This window comes from Nelumbo nucifera, chromosome 3, assembly GCF_055504915.1.
Source record: "Nelumbo nucifera cultivar China Antique chromosome 3, China Antique-T2T, whole genome shotgun sequence".
In the NCBI taxonomy this organism is placed as follows: Eukaryota; Viridiplantae; Streptophyta; class Magnoliopsida; order Proteales; family Nelumbonaceae; genus Nelumbo; species Nelumbo nucifera.
Window position 1 is genome coordinate 53,110,990 of NC_142651.1, and position 15,707 is coordinate 53,126,696.

General features: G+C 35.4%; 1 long non-coding RNA gene across 1 annotated transcript; it reads right to left on the bottom strand.

Moving 5' to 3' along the window:
- Positions 1-3,204: 3,204 nt before the first annotated feature.
- Positions 3,205-10,664, bottom strand: LOC148801219 (uncharacterized). The gene is made up of 3 exons (XR_016083753.1): positions 10,513-10,664; positions 9,476-9,647; positions 3,205-3,821 (listed from the first exon to the last, which is right to left on the bottom strand). It is a non-coding gene; the product is annotated as an uncharacterized LOC148801219 (long non-coding RNA).
- Between the last annotated feature and the right edge of the window lie 5,043 nt (positions 10,665-15,707).

Genomic DNA, 15,707 nt, shown 5'->3' on the forward strand with positions numbered 1-15,707 from the left:
TATCTTGTTTCAGGATTTCTATGTTCCAAGATATGTATCTATAAATCAACCGTTTCACTTCCTACAAACATATCTCGAGCATATTGAAAGATTTTTTCATAAGGGTTGATTTGATCCAACATTTCTCTTAGATGGAACACAATTATTGGATTTATACCATGACCTGCTTTTTCCTTTTGTATTGCCCTCATTCTCTTTCTCGCTTCATGTTTAGTGTCAGTTGGGTAAATTTTGGCATATTGCTTTCCAAAGGGAGGAGGGGCCCAATTTTATGGTAATTTGCTCCACAAATTCTGAATCCATAAGGTCTATGACCATCTAATATGTTGTAATCTATCTTGCCACCCATTGATGTAAAGGAGAACATTGAATTATAACCCGTATTAGGTCATGGAACTTTGATGTTGGAGTATCATATTTCCCTTCAAATAGATTTTGTATCAACTTCGGGGTTTCTAAAAGAGGTGCTAATTTCACTTTGCCATCCTGGTAGCAAAGATAAAAAATATGTCTGGACATAGAGCTTGAAGGGGATCTTTCATCATGCATGGCACTTTGAACAAATTGAATATGGTTGACCAAAATCCCAACGTTGATCAAACAGAACCCTTCATCGACGCTTATTATTACGCTGAGCAGTTCCTACAAAAAGGTGGGAGGGAGGTAACTATAAAATTGTACAAAAATCATAAGAAAGAGTAGAAATGTTATCAATCACGATGGTATTGGCTCTCATGAGAACTTTCTTCAATTGAGTTAACACTGTAGTGGTTTGATTGTTGTTGGGCATCCTCGCTCTGAAGTTGTCGACTATGATTTTTAATATTTCCTATGATGTCATATGATTAATTGAGTTAGCACAGTGACTTGAGCCAAAGCTTGCCTCTGATACCACCATTTGAACTGATGATGGCTACCAGGATGTCCATATATGGATGAAAGGATAGTGGTGGATGAATCTTCTCGAACATTTGCTATAGCGTGAATCCATTTTTGAGAAACAACATCGACCTTCAGCTGCAACTCTTCATTGTGCCAAAGAAAACAGGCCCCATCAAAACAACTGTCAGGCTCTATGATCGATGAGCTACTAAACCCCAACTTCGAAATAATTTTTTATGATTTCTGTGCACTAGCACGTGTCTTAATAACAATAAAAATTGATGGGTGGTGCACATAGTAAATTAGGTCGAACGCTTGCTTAAACGCTTCATCATGGACACCTCAGATGTTCCAACACATAATTCTTGTCAAAGGGAAAAAACCGAAGTTCATATTGTGTAGGGCCCTTTGACTACTGTATGCTGCCTTAAAGGAGGGTAACCAGTAAGACTAGAAACTGCCCTCGTCGAACTCATTGATAACAGGGAGGATTGAGATATTGTGTTTGCGAGAAGCTCGAGAATTATAGAATGACAACAAGTAGTTACTAAGATCAAACCACAATATAAAATACACATAAACCAAGCATGAATCTACAAACTTCAATGTCAAGTGAAAATACACATAAACCAAGCATGAATCTGCAAGTTTTTAAATAGGCTCCCATTGTGGTTATGAAAACTTGCTCCCGAAGGCTCAGTCCATGAGTATTGTTGGCAAATTGCAAGCAAGGGGTATATAATTGGTGGAGCTGGATTTAGGATCCAAACAAATGAACTTGTCATAGGATCCCTAAAGAGAAAAGGTGGACATGGCATGAAGATGGTGCACCCAATGCCAAAATTTCCAATGCTTCTGGAACAGTAAAGAACAATTAAGATACATTTCTACTTAGGAAGAAAGAAATAATTTATAAAGATCTTTTTTTCCCATTTTATTGCAGTAAAGGAAAATACTTAGGGAAGGAATTTTATAGAAGTTGAATTCTTAAGGGATTTCAGGAGTTCTGTTATAGTACAAAGATATTTGTGTAGGAAAAGAATTCGTGGATTAGGAATGAATCCTAAGGCAATATTAATTGTCACGGCTTGTAAAAATAATAATTTAATAATATAGCAAATAAGAAGATCAACATTATGGAGGCATTAAGGGTTGTTGTGACTGTAAAGATTATGAATTATGCTAGTACACCGGACAGGCGGCCTATTGAGGGTGAAATCAATTACTATGGTGCATTGATAGACATTATTCAATTGGATTATTCTATTAGATATAAGCTTGTGCTATTTAAATGTGATTGGGTTGATATCAACAAAGGTTGCAAGAAAGATAGTTTTGGATTCACACTTGTGAATTTCAATCATTTAAAACACATGGGTAATTATGTCACTGATGATCCTTTTGTATTGGCATCACAAGTGAAAAAGGTGTTTTACGTTGAAGATGAGAGTCACAAGGATTGGCTTGTGGTCATGCATGCTAAAATTAGGGATATGTATGATATGGGTGATGAGTTATGTGTTAACACAAAGCAACTAGTTGAACAAGTTGTAGAAGACACATTTGATGTTACTCATAATCAAAATGAGTGGATCATGAATTGATGATAATGATGATGATGATGAACTATGCATCGCACCAAATGCAGAAGATGAATTAGATGAAGGCAATGAGACAGAGGATGATGGTGAAGAGAATTTTTTTAATTATGTCACATTCCATTCAATGTTTTCACTACTATGATTTGGAATTCCTTGTACTTGGCTTTACTATAAAAGTGTTTTGATTTATAATTAGCACTTGTAGTCGTTGTCTGATGATACTCATATTTCTCAAATTGCATTTTGGTGTTTGACTATTTCTACTGGGTTTAGAGTTAAATAAAAAAAAATAATGTTTTTTTTCTTCTTTTGATTGGCAAAGCATGTATGGTTTATTTGTATCACATTGACATTTCATTTCTACTATCTTCTCTCTTAGGTCATTTCTGCTCTTATATCATTACCTTATCTTATGTTTTGACAAAAAATTGAACTAATGGGGAGTTGTTATAAGCCCTTCTCAATTACACCTTACGGGTTAATATGGGGAAACACAAGAGATTGAATATTGTCTCATTGAGTTCCCATTGAAGAGATGAAGCTCAACCACAAGGGGGTGAATCCAATAATGAGGGGCAAACTACCCAGGTTGAGCCCAACAATGAGAACCAAACCACTAGGGTAGTGCACCAGTGGATGCATACTCACAAAGGTGGCCAACTAAAGGTATTTGATAATTCTGTATATGTTATTTTGACATAAAAATCCTTAGTTTGTTTATTGAGTTATTATAACCCATATACAATTTACACATCTTTCATGTTTTCAGCTTAATACAAGCCTCGATGTCCCACACATATGTTAGAGGTGTGGGATATGGTAGCGGAGGGGAAGATTTGTTGTTCAACTAGATGAAATGGGCCGACCAATTGGTGATGAGGGAAAAACACTTACCAACTTCATTGGTACAAAAAACTTCTCTCTCTCTCTCTCTCTCTCTCTCTCTAACAGAGTGATTACAATAAGTAGTGTATCATCCCTGTGGCCTAGATGCAGACCTGGTTCCAATGACCAGTAGAACAGTGGCAGACCTGGTTCCTTTGGAAGTACACCCAGGTCTATGCTAGGCCCTTAGTAGCCCCATCCAAATTCATGGCATTACCTAGGTCACGTATGCTGCACCAATAAAATACTACCAGATTTTATAGGTTGTCTGGAAATCAGTAGGGATTTATGTCCCTGTCCCTGTGATTTTAAGTTAGGAGGCTGAGAAGTTCTCATTAGGGTGGCAGTACACCCAGGTCCCTTAAGCTCAGCCACTTGCTGCCTTTGGTTTTGGGCCAGAGAGCAAACATCTCATTGAGCTGACTTCGGGCTGATCTCTGACTCTTAAATATCCTGCAAAACAACTCTCAAGTGAAGTTTTTTTTAATGGATAATGGACCATTAAACATAAATCTCTAATGTTCTAAGAGAAATGTATAAAGACTACATATGGAAGAACAAAATAATCAAGGGGGAAAACAGTAAGGGAATAATAAACAAGAAATGAAGTAAACAGTCAGAATAAGAAAAAAATTGTAGGAACCCTAGATCCCAGCATTCCCAATAACAAAGAAACAGATCATGGCTCTGCTTGACTTGATCCCGGCATTCACTTCCTGCGTCACACAACACCACCTGTGTCTGCCACACGGAGGGATCATGTGCTCAATCCAGACCAGTCATAGATGGAGGCTGTTTCTTCTCTTTTTTTAAGAAGAACAAAGTATACTTTTATTAATAAAAATGAAACCCCTGTATAACTAAAGGCTGTGCACCTGGAATTTACAAAAAACAAAACCTCAAAGATGAGAAACTATACAACAATATCCTTTGTGTTTACAAAAAGATTATAATAAGCACAAAAAAGAGCAAAATCTGATCTGTTAAACCTGTTCTGTCCTGCTGTCCAAGAATACATTTTTCCCACTATTTTCTACTAAACCTCCTCAACTGAGCATCCTTTGTTCTGAAAAATTCTAGAGTTTCTTTCCTGCCAAATTACCCAAAACTCAGCCCCTGGAATCATTTTCCAGAAATTTTCCCCTTCTTGATCAAACCATGTAATTACCAGCCATTTGAGAAACACTCCACAGATGCTAGACAACAACCTCTAACAGCAAAAAACTTGTACACTTTTACCCAGATGTTGTATACCTGTATGTGAATCTATGATGTATCAACAGGTGATTCACTGGAATTTTCTTTTCATTTCTGCCCTTGTAACCTGCTATGTCCAAAGTCCAAACATAGCCTTGAGGTAATATAGGTAATTTCCATGAAATTATCAAATTTTGCATATGGGGCCACATCATCTACAAGTAAGTCTTGCCATGTCTTAAAATAGAAGTTTAGCATCCAAAAAGTCTGACCATATTTTCATCCATTGCAAGATAAGCATGGGTTTATAGAAACATTTTCTCAAGATCTTTTTTAGTGTATTGGTGCTTCAGAAGGATGTCAAAGGAAACTCTCGAGTGCTGAAATATAACAAGGATTAGTGAAAAGATGAATCTTTGAGGATTATCATTACACTTGCTACAATTTGGATAATATTTTTGGGGGGTGGGGGGATGAAGTAGAATTTTTGAAAACAAAGCATCTCTTATTATTCTTTTGCTTTATATTATGCAGCTTGTAGATAAAATCAGTCTTAGTATTTGGGTAATACTTCTTGTACAGAGGCATTAGGCAATGTTACTGTAGCATAAATTGGTTTGTTGCTGAATTTCAAGTCTAATCAGATATAGTTTTCCCATTCCAAAATGAGCATTGTTAGTGGCTACATCCAGTGCATGGTTTTCTGTTCCTTGCATTAGAATTGCAACCATCTTCACATAAGCATTCATTGATTTCAAGAAAAAGATGTGATTGATGTCTACACTCTGCTAGACAAAAGGTGTGCCATTTAGCAAGTAATACCCAAGGAAGAAAGAAGGCTCCATGGGTAGCTAGATGAACAATACTGAACAATAATAATCCTTGAATCACCTTCAAGCAATACCCCTTCAGAACTCAGAGAATGGGATCCCTCGAGGCTATGCATTGAAGGGATTTTAATTTTATTTGCTCCCTTTAAGTAGGTTTCTGATACATGAATGATTGGAACCCTTTTTCCCTTGTTGTTACCCATGTTACCTAGACACTTCCTAATAGGGCTGTTGCCTGTATTGTGTATTTAAAGTTCTGGTATAAATTCTTGTCCAACACCTTGTTTACCCTCATTTGTTACTAGAAAATTGAAATGCTTGTGAAACCATATCAGTGAGCTACCATGAAAATTGATCTCTGATATTATCTTGGGAACAGGTGATGAATTTCTTAAATAGAATTGTGGGTGGACCAATGAAGGGTCCATTTGTCTATTAGGAGGTCTGCCAACCCCCTGTTGTAAACAACCTCTGTTATCTTAGCCCTGATAGCCTCACAGCCGAAAGGTATGCATCACTATTGCAATCATATGGTCCTGATGAAGTACCCTCGCTTATTGACTACTGAGGTTCTGATCATTCTGTTAAAATCCACTGTCCAAAATCCCAGAATCAGGTTGAAAGTTTAGGCTACACTGTAACTGGTTACAGAGTCTGCACATTGGATTCGAACCAAATGCCTTGTGGTTGGGGTTTTGGACAGAACTCTGAGGTCTGAACAGTCATGAGCCTACAACTTTTAAGCTTCTACAGCCACTTCAAACCCTGACCTCTTCAGTGCAGTTAACTCAGAGCTTTGTGCTATTGTACCGGAACCCATTTCATTTACATTATCTCTTTTACAAATTCCAAATGAATATCAAACTCCAACAGTTTATTTATTGATTTGAAAGTTATAATAATTACCAGTTATTTATTGAATCAGGTAAGCTTCATTTTTCTTCCCTTGCTTCTCATTTTATTTTCTCTTTGTTTTTATTAATCATTGCTTCTTTCTCTATGTAAATAGTCTTATAGTTTGATTATAGTGTGATCGGGATTTGAGGGGAGGGGAGAGATCCAACCCCATACCGTCGTTTATTTTTCAGTGTTGTTATTCACATATGGACTCGTTTTGAGAATAAGACACATCCCAATTGTTGGGAGATCAGATTTGAGTGTCTCTATGTTTTCTATGCTATCGTCCCCTCTAATGGTTAACAGGTACCCACTAACTTAACTGTGGGTTTTACAGGTACCATGGTAAGAAGAGCCCAATTTGCACCTATCAACTATATAAAATGGAAAGATATGCCCCAGACTTACAAAGATGATATGTGGACAACTGTAGAGGTATAAAAGTTGTTTAAGATTATCTAAGTTATTTATTCAAGTTTTGACAATCATGATGATAAGTCTGAATTCGGTGTCATTGGTTATAGTCAAAGTTTCAATTTGTGCCTAGATGCACTGAACAAACAAAAAAGCTTCTCCTACAAATTATATCTGACAAGTGGAGGCAATGGAAGAATGAAATAAAGGCAAAGGCAAAGGGGCTGCTAATGTTCCAGATGATCGGGTAGATGGAAACCAATATCGTACACTGGTTCATTATTGGTGCTCTGAGGAGGGAAAGGTAGAGTAATTTATTATATTTATCATGAATCAATTTAAACATTAGTATTTAACTATTTTTTATTTTGTTTTTCTTTTTGTAGAGAGTTAGCCATATTAATAAAAGTAATCGAGCCAAGCTAGAAGACCTTTACTGCACTGGCACAAAAGGATTCCCTAGGCTCATTGAAGAGAAGGTTAGTTCTACATATTTGCAGTAATGATGATAAATTTTTTGTTCAGTATATGTATATTGTTTGAAGTTATTTTACCTTCATGTTGTTAGACAAAAGAGGCCCATGGGGTGGCACCTACTCGTGCACAAATTTATATAGATAGTCGGACACGCAGTGATGGAAGCATTGTTAATGAAAAGGCAGCTATGTGAGAGCACACCAAAATGATTGTTTGGGCCTAGAAATTTCTAGGATGGAACAAGACAGGCTAGGCTATGTGAGACCACACCAAAATGATCAACAATGATCCGAGCCCCTAGATCTGCTTGCTTTCATCTTAAAGGCATTGGTAGCACTGGAAATACCCCCCAACCATCAGATTGGAATTACTGCATAGATAAAGCTGCAAATAAGAAAAAAGATAGAAGCTGGTCCCTTCCCATCTAGTCTGAGCATTGTGTCCTTGTACAGTCAAACACAAACTGGTACTCAAAGGGTATCCCTTGTTTCTCACATATCTTTCCAAGAAGACCCCTAATCCACCCTGTCCTACCATAAATCAAGAACTTCAATTAGGGGTAATGTGATGGCAATATCCAAGAATATTCAATTCTTCACTCTTCTCCCATCCATCCTTAGGCGGCTACTCAGCTCAATCCCTCTCTTTTTCTGAGACCTGGCTACAGTTTGATGGCAGCTGTAAAGGTTCTCTTGAGTCTCTTTGGACAGAAGGTATCAAGGGAGTTACTTTGAAAATCTGATGGGAACTTGGAATGGGTATCGTCCTATTTCAGCTTCTGATGCATCTGAATTTGAGGTCCATCTCCTTCATGTTGACCTCCGGATTGCTCAATCCACACAGGCTACCTCTGTTCTGGTGGAGGGTGATTTGAGGAATAAGATAGGTTGGTCCAATAATATAGGGACTGGCCTGTGGAGGCTTGCTCGCTTCCTCTATGAAATCTTGAACTGTCTGCTTCCTTAAACTGCATCCTTAGATGGATCCCCAGGGAATTAAATGAAACAGCAGATGCTTTAGCTGAATCTGGCTTGGGAAGGGATATTTTGTATAGTGAAATGCCTTAACTATTTCTTCATAGGCTGCTTTTTGTTGTTTTAACCTATTTATTTGTAAATTTTCTGACGTATCCTTGCCCTTTTTTTTTAACTTTTTTTTGAAGGTTGTGCACATTAATGTGTTTTGGAATTGCAAGTTTCAAAACTTGAACACCACCACACCTAAGACCAAATTTCTTAAAACTCGGCCTTCCATTAAATCCAATGGACAACCCTATACAACCCATCATGAAATGTGCTGCTATCATTCATTAAAAGGATCACATTGCATTTTGTCCCATGACTCACATTACCCCTAAGATATGACTGAAAGTCAGAGATACACTCTTCCAAGAACATGATTTCAATAGTTGTCTCTACTGTAAAAGCTGAATAACTGACAAACTCAAGGAATGAAACTACTTTGCAATAAAAGTTGAATAAGTACTCCAGTTGCAAGTGTACATATTCAATTAGGTCCCAAGTGCAAATATTTTCAGTAGGTAATAGTTGAATAAGTTTTCCTACTAATCCATTCTACATACTATGGTATTTAAATAATTCTTCCCGATCATCCATCAGTTTATTTGTTAATCATTTGGGAGTGTCTATGGTCTTATGGCAGAGGTTTACTTCCTGGTTTCAATATAAACTCCAGTCTCTATGAGAATGTAATTAATCAGTGGAAGTTCACAAGGTTGTTAACATGTGAAACTAATGATAAAAATATGATAGAATAAGCATCAGAAGCCACTAACTGAAACTAGCATATATGAATGTATTTAGGCTGTTATTATTTGCCTATCTGCACGGCTGCACCTTTTTGTGTCCAATAATATCTGATTCCCCCCATCATTTATTCAAGGCACCATTCTATACTCATCACCAGATGGCAAGAGCATGCATTTGTAGTGTACTTTGAGAATAGCTTAAACTTTTGTTACAGGATTTTGGAAATCTGTAAGAGTTGAAAACCGGTCTCAAGTTGGTAAGAGGAGGAATTAAACAGTTAATACTCTCCTTTTGAAAAAACTTGTCTGTTTCTTTGTTTCAAGTAACTGGAGGCGACATAACCAAACTGTGGCCCCTGAGCTACACTGGAGGAGTCTATGTTTCTTTGTTTCTAGATCAATGCCTGGAACCATGTCAGAATTAGATTAAAAGCCAAGGCGATAAAAAGACAGACAATTTCAAAAAAAAAACTAAGGGGTGTGTGTGTGCGCGCATGCGCGAGAGAGAGAGAGAGAGAGAGTACCGCAATTGCAGAAACAGCAAGGCTTACTCGCTCTCTTGGATCCTTGCGATAGTAATTTCCAAAGTAGAGAATTATGGCAATAGTACCACATACATGGAAACACAAAACCTAGTAAATTGGTCTATCTTGCCAACCTGAGGCCATTTTGTCAAACCTTCCACCTCCTCAACATCTGAAACACCAAGAAGGCCCCATTTATAATCATAAAGGAAGCAAATGTCTATCCTTTCCTCATCAATCTTTGTATATCTTGCATGCTACAGAATCTACTATAATGGTGTATGTACATCTTGTACACATTTGACTTTAGTTAATAAAACTTCATTGTTACCTATCAAAAAGAAAATAGAAAACTGAGGAAGGTATAATCTGGCTGTTTAATATATGGGAGAGTGAAAAATAATTTCTTCATATCTCAGTTCTTTGATGTATCCCAACTTAACATTCCTCAAAGTACCTGAGGAATGTTCAGTTTTGTTTGCAGGAGATTCAACCAAGGCCAGAGCTATGTGAAGGAGGATGCAATCTAAGACAAGGTTAAATAGTGAAACTACTCCCACCAAACCAAATCTAGAGCTTACTCAACATCAGACTTCAAATTATCATTGGAAGAAAGGCTAGCACAAACCCCAAAAACAATATTTACCACCATTATAATATATGGGAGAAACCTAGTTATTTTTTAGAATCAATAAATTGGAGAACCTGAAATCTTGGCCATTTTGCAACTACAGGATCATCAACTGGTCCATGTTGGATACCAAATGCAATTCTTATGTTTAAGAAGTAATAAAAATGATTGCATTCTCAAGATTAAAAGACAGATTCAGTATTTCATTCACAATTTTATGCGTGATAGAAATCCTATACCTAACAATTTCCTAATAAACAGCAATACAGCAAATAACTACAATCAAGAACCAAAAACAAGATAAGCTCCTTCTCTTAGCCTACCTAACTCTATAGAGGTATATCTATCATGCCTTCAACCAATAAATTCAAAAAAAAAAAAAACAAATAAGCATGTAAATTGTTACTTTGCATGCATGATTGTCCAAAATCCAAATGCATGATTCTTAGAAACTTTGATTGACCACGAAATTTTCTTTCATGGAGAAGATAATAAAAAGAGGTGACACATTCTGAGCTCCAATTCTACCCAAAGCTGTCCAGGGTACCTAAATACTTCACATTTTCGGTGAAGGGATCCACATTTTGTCTGTGTTTCTTTTGTCGGTGAAGGGATCCACATTTTTATATTATTATTTATATTTTTTAATAAGATTAACTTCTATGAAATTGGTAAAAACTAATTTTGAAACAAATAATTCTTACAATTTCAATAGTTTCTAATAATTCACCAATAACTAAAAGTAATTTATTGTTAGTTATAACAAATAATATAATGATAATTGTTGTTGTAAGTTTTATAGAATTTTGAAAATTTTAAAATAATTCGTGAATAACAAAATTACTATAATACTGGAATTTCCATAATTATCAAATTACAAAAGAAACAAAAAAATATTTTAAAAATTACTCTTATTATTTTTTATCTTTGCAATAAATTAATGATAAGTGTGGTAAATTGAAATAATTATCACAATTTTTTGTTAATTTAATAATTTTCATAAATAATAGTTATGGATAATTCACAACTTAAAATTATATATGAGTATGGATAAATTCCTTAGAGACAAAGGGTTTTTAAATAACCATAACAGAAGCAGAATATATGCAATATGGATTAAATGATAAAAGGAGTAGAAATTAGGGTAAACTTAATTGGAGACTAAGAGATATCTCTTCTAATCAACGAAACTAAGAGATATCTCTCTTCTGATCAGCGAAACTAAGACATATAGTTTGCCTTGGTGGTGGTTCCTCATCAATGACAAAGCATCGGCCAAAATAAACCTAGCATGTTTCATTCATCCAATCTTAGAAGATGTGTGTAGTTTGTTAAAAATAAATAAATAAGCTTACTACATTAATCCTGATGCTAGATAGCACTTATATAAGAATGCAGTGAATTGTAATCAACCAAAAAATAAAAATAAAAATAAAAATGAAAGCAAAACAACACCCTAATATAGACACCTCGGATAGCCAATAATGACAATCAAGGGGGAAAATGAAGAGGAGGGGAGAGCTAGAACAAACATAAACAGAGTAAAGCTTACCAATATGGTTGAGCTTCTTTAATCTGTTGCACACTTGTAGGCCAATTTCTCTTGAGAGGTATTAACCAAGTTGATTCGTACGTACTAGAAGTCCAGTTGCCCATGCATTGCAGATTAGACATTTAAAATTACTACCTAATTCATAGGAAAAGAATTACTCATGAATGTTCTACTTAACTTTAAATTCAAAACACTCGTAACATCGGTAAAAAAAAAAAAAAAGAAACAAAAATAATCTCAAGAATATAGATGATTTTGACAAATTATGACAATTACCTACTTAACAGTCATGATATCTATCATCCTCATTGTCGGAGTTCACATTTTCACAAAAAAGAAAAGAAAAGAAGGCAATAAAATTTGATCCTTGAAAGCACTCCTTAATCACAGGTTTCAAAGTATAAACTTCCATTGAGAGATCGAAGATCAAAATGATTCAATTACACCAATAGATCGTACAAAATTCTAAGAAATTGCTTGTAATTGATTGTGTAAAAAATTCACTGGCATAACCTTGATGGTGACAACCTTGATTGTACAAGTGTTTCCTTGGATTTTTCTTGCCCTAGGAAGATCCTATTTTCTATCTTCCCAAATTAACCATAGGATGGGCATCCTTTGTTTTTAGAACTGAATCAAAAGTGTTGATCATGGTTTTTAAAACCGGACCGAAAAAATCGGGAACAGGTCAGGTGACCAATTTCAGTTTTCCCCAAAACCAGAATTTCTTTAAAAACCATTGATTTTGGTCAGTAAACCCCTGACCCGGGCAGTTAACCGTCCGTTCGACCCGATAACTAGACCCCCGACCAGTTCAGTCTTCGTGTCGGTTTTAAAAACCATGGTGTTGATCTTTCCTAGGGTTTCCAACCATAAAGAAAAGCATATTCTAGGTAGAACAAAAGAAAGACAGTTTTTTTTCCAAGGAATACATGCTAATCAGGGTTAAAAATCAAAGTCCGAGCCTATGGGAAAAATATTTAGTGGTAAGAGACCTAATGATTGGGTTTGGGGCAACCAAATTCTAGTATCAAGGGAAGATGGAGAATAAAAGCATCCCTAGGACTGTTGATCAGAGAAACAAATTCCTCTATCTTGGAATTCGTATGAAGATGGTTAATGTAAATGCCAGGTCAAACCATTGTCATCGTGAAATATGAAGCCAAAAATTACAACATCCTTATGCAAGGTGAACTGAAATATGCATGGGAAAGAGGAGCTCAAACTGTAGTTGCAAAAATGGTGTGAGTTGATATTACTCTCCCACCTATTTGTGTTCATCCTAAATTTCTTGCAGACAATGGATGTCCAAAGGTTTGATTGCTCATCGCACATAGATATCCAATCCTAATAAGGTCTCATTTTCTCCTCCATCCCATAAAAAAATTCCTGTAAAATTGTTCAATATGGTCCCTCAACTTATTAGGATTCTGGAACACTAAAAGATAGTAAACCAGGAGATTTGCCCAAGCATAAGTTGTCCTCATTTAGTGTTTAGAGATGTACTTCATCTTCCACAATGCTAACCATTTTTGACATTTTCCAATTACTTGATATTTCTCCACCCTACAGCCCAAATATAATTAAATATTTCTCCACCCTACACCCCAAATTGTTTTTTGAAAATTCTTTGCCCAGATCTTGTATTTGCAACTATAGTTTCTACTACTTTTCCAATAAACCATGAATATAAAAAGTCACCCCTTCCCCATTCTTCTTTTCTTTCCATTACTTCAGAAAGGATGAAATAATCCACACTAATAGCTAATTTTTTTTATAAGTATCAATAGTAATAACTAATAACCCCTCTAGAACTATAATCGTCTTATAATGTATCTTCTTTTTTGATATGGATGTACTGGTTAGGTGAAATCTTTTCATTGTTGGACTATAATTCTTTATTTTTTATTTTCAAGTATTTTCTCAAAATTCTAAACTTTAATGACCAAACCAGTGATTCAAATCTAGTGGGAGTAGGAAGATTGGAGGCATGGAAAACTTATATTTCTAAATAACATGTAGAACTTTCCTGGGGCCATTAATTAATACCCATGACAGGTTTTGTCCCTTCTTGAGATTATGTCAACTAGAGCAAGAAAGACGGGAGCAAGAGCATAAGGACCCATCTTTGAATATTGGCAAGTGACAACTAACATCTCATAACTACATAAAGTAATTAAATAATATGTGCCCTTCAAGTATTAAGAACCACCAACCAACCATAAAACAAGCAATGCTAACAAAGTAGTTGAAAGTTCCAAAAAGTTTTCTGGAGCCCATGTATTAATCTCTACTAGGGGAAATTAATGGATTCCCTAAGCAGATCTACAGTTTTCCTAAGAACTTCAATATAACATATCTTGCACATCCATAAACAAACAAACAATTTTTACAAAAAAAAATACAAATAACAAGTGTTCTCAGGAACCAAACACTAGAATTAAAATGATGCCGACATGAAATGAAGTACAATTAAAATAAATTGTTGCATGGTGTCATTTGGATGCAACTGAACATGCTAAAACATAAACAAATAGATGAGATTATCCGACTTGAAATTACCATGTTAGTGTCAATGATGTCTCACTGTATTCTTTTGATTGTCATGTTCTGCCTCATCAACAGGTCCTTGTATTTTGTAACTCCCTTTCAAGAGTGGTGTAATCTGAAAAGAAGGTTAAATTCACCATTAATTATCCTCTCCTATTCCATGACCATAACAACTAAATACCAATGATAAAATACAATTACTGAATCACCAAAAGGAGACCATGTCTTTGAACATAATGCTACCATGGTGTATATCTATCTATCTATCTATCTATCTATCTATCTATATATATATATATATATATATATATATATATATATTATTGTAATTTTTTAATTTCATTTTATTATTGTCTATATAAATAATTGTATGCATCAAAATTCATATAGAATAAAATTTTAAGATTTTTTTCAATTTTTGCCTATTTTGTTGATTTATTTAAATGCTTGCATTATTTTTTCAATGTTTAAATAAAAAAAAACATGCCTCTCACGACCTGGCTTGGACTGGGCCCACCTAGGTTCATGCTGAGCCAGGTAGGCACAGCCCACCCAGACCCACGTGCTAGCATGGCATGGCCCACCAAAGCACAAATGACCCACAAAATCATATCATACCAGCATGACACAACCCACTTTACACCTCTAAAACTAATGGTTGTCTACATCCTAAGCACGATGCATCAATTGAAACAATTGCATGTGGCGTACTACTAGGGGTATCCACGGTTCGCTTAACCGAACCATAGCCTTTTTTTGTAAACTAAACCGGTAGTACCGGTTTTTCCATTTCTCTAAACCAAAACCAAACCGGTAGTACCAGTTTTTCCATTCCTCTAAACCAAAACCGAACAGGTACCACCGGTTAACCGGTCCGTTGGTTTCAGTTTTTGATTGGTTCGGTTCTTCGGCTTTTTATATTGATGATATATATTATATAAATATATGTATAATATTATATTAAAATAACAAATGCTATATAATATATTAAAATATTTTTAAAATATATAATACATTTATAAATAGATCATTATAAATATAATATAAGTATATATTTATATATATAATGAATATATATTTATATATAATATATAGAAAATATGTGACATATATTAAAATATATATAAAATATACATATAAATATATATACTGGTCGGTTCGGTTAACCGTCGGTTTTTTTGTAGGTTAACCGAAAATAAAACCGGTCCTTCGGTTTTTCAAAAATTCAAACCAAAACTGAACTGATCGATTCAATTAACCGCATTTTGCGGTTCGATTTTCTCGGTTCGGTTTGGTTTTTCGATTTTTCATGGACACCCCTATGTACTTCCACCTGGTCCATACTATTGAAGGGTTACGTGAGACACGGTTTCCACGGGTCCCTACAGTAGGGGCTTGGAGACTTGGAGTAACTTGGGGAGGTTCGGGTTGAAACTTTGTTAAAATTTAAATAGGACTAGCCTCATAGCCATAAGTAGGGATGATCATTTATGACCGGA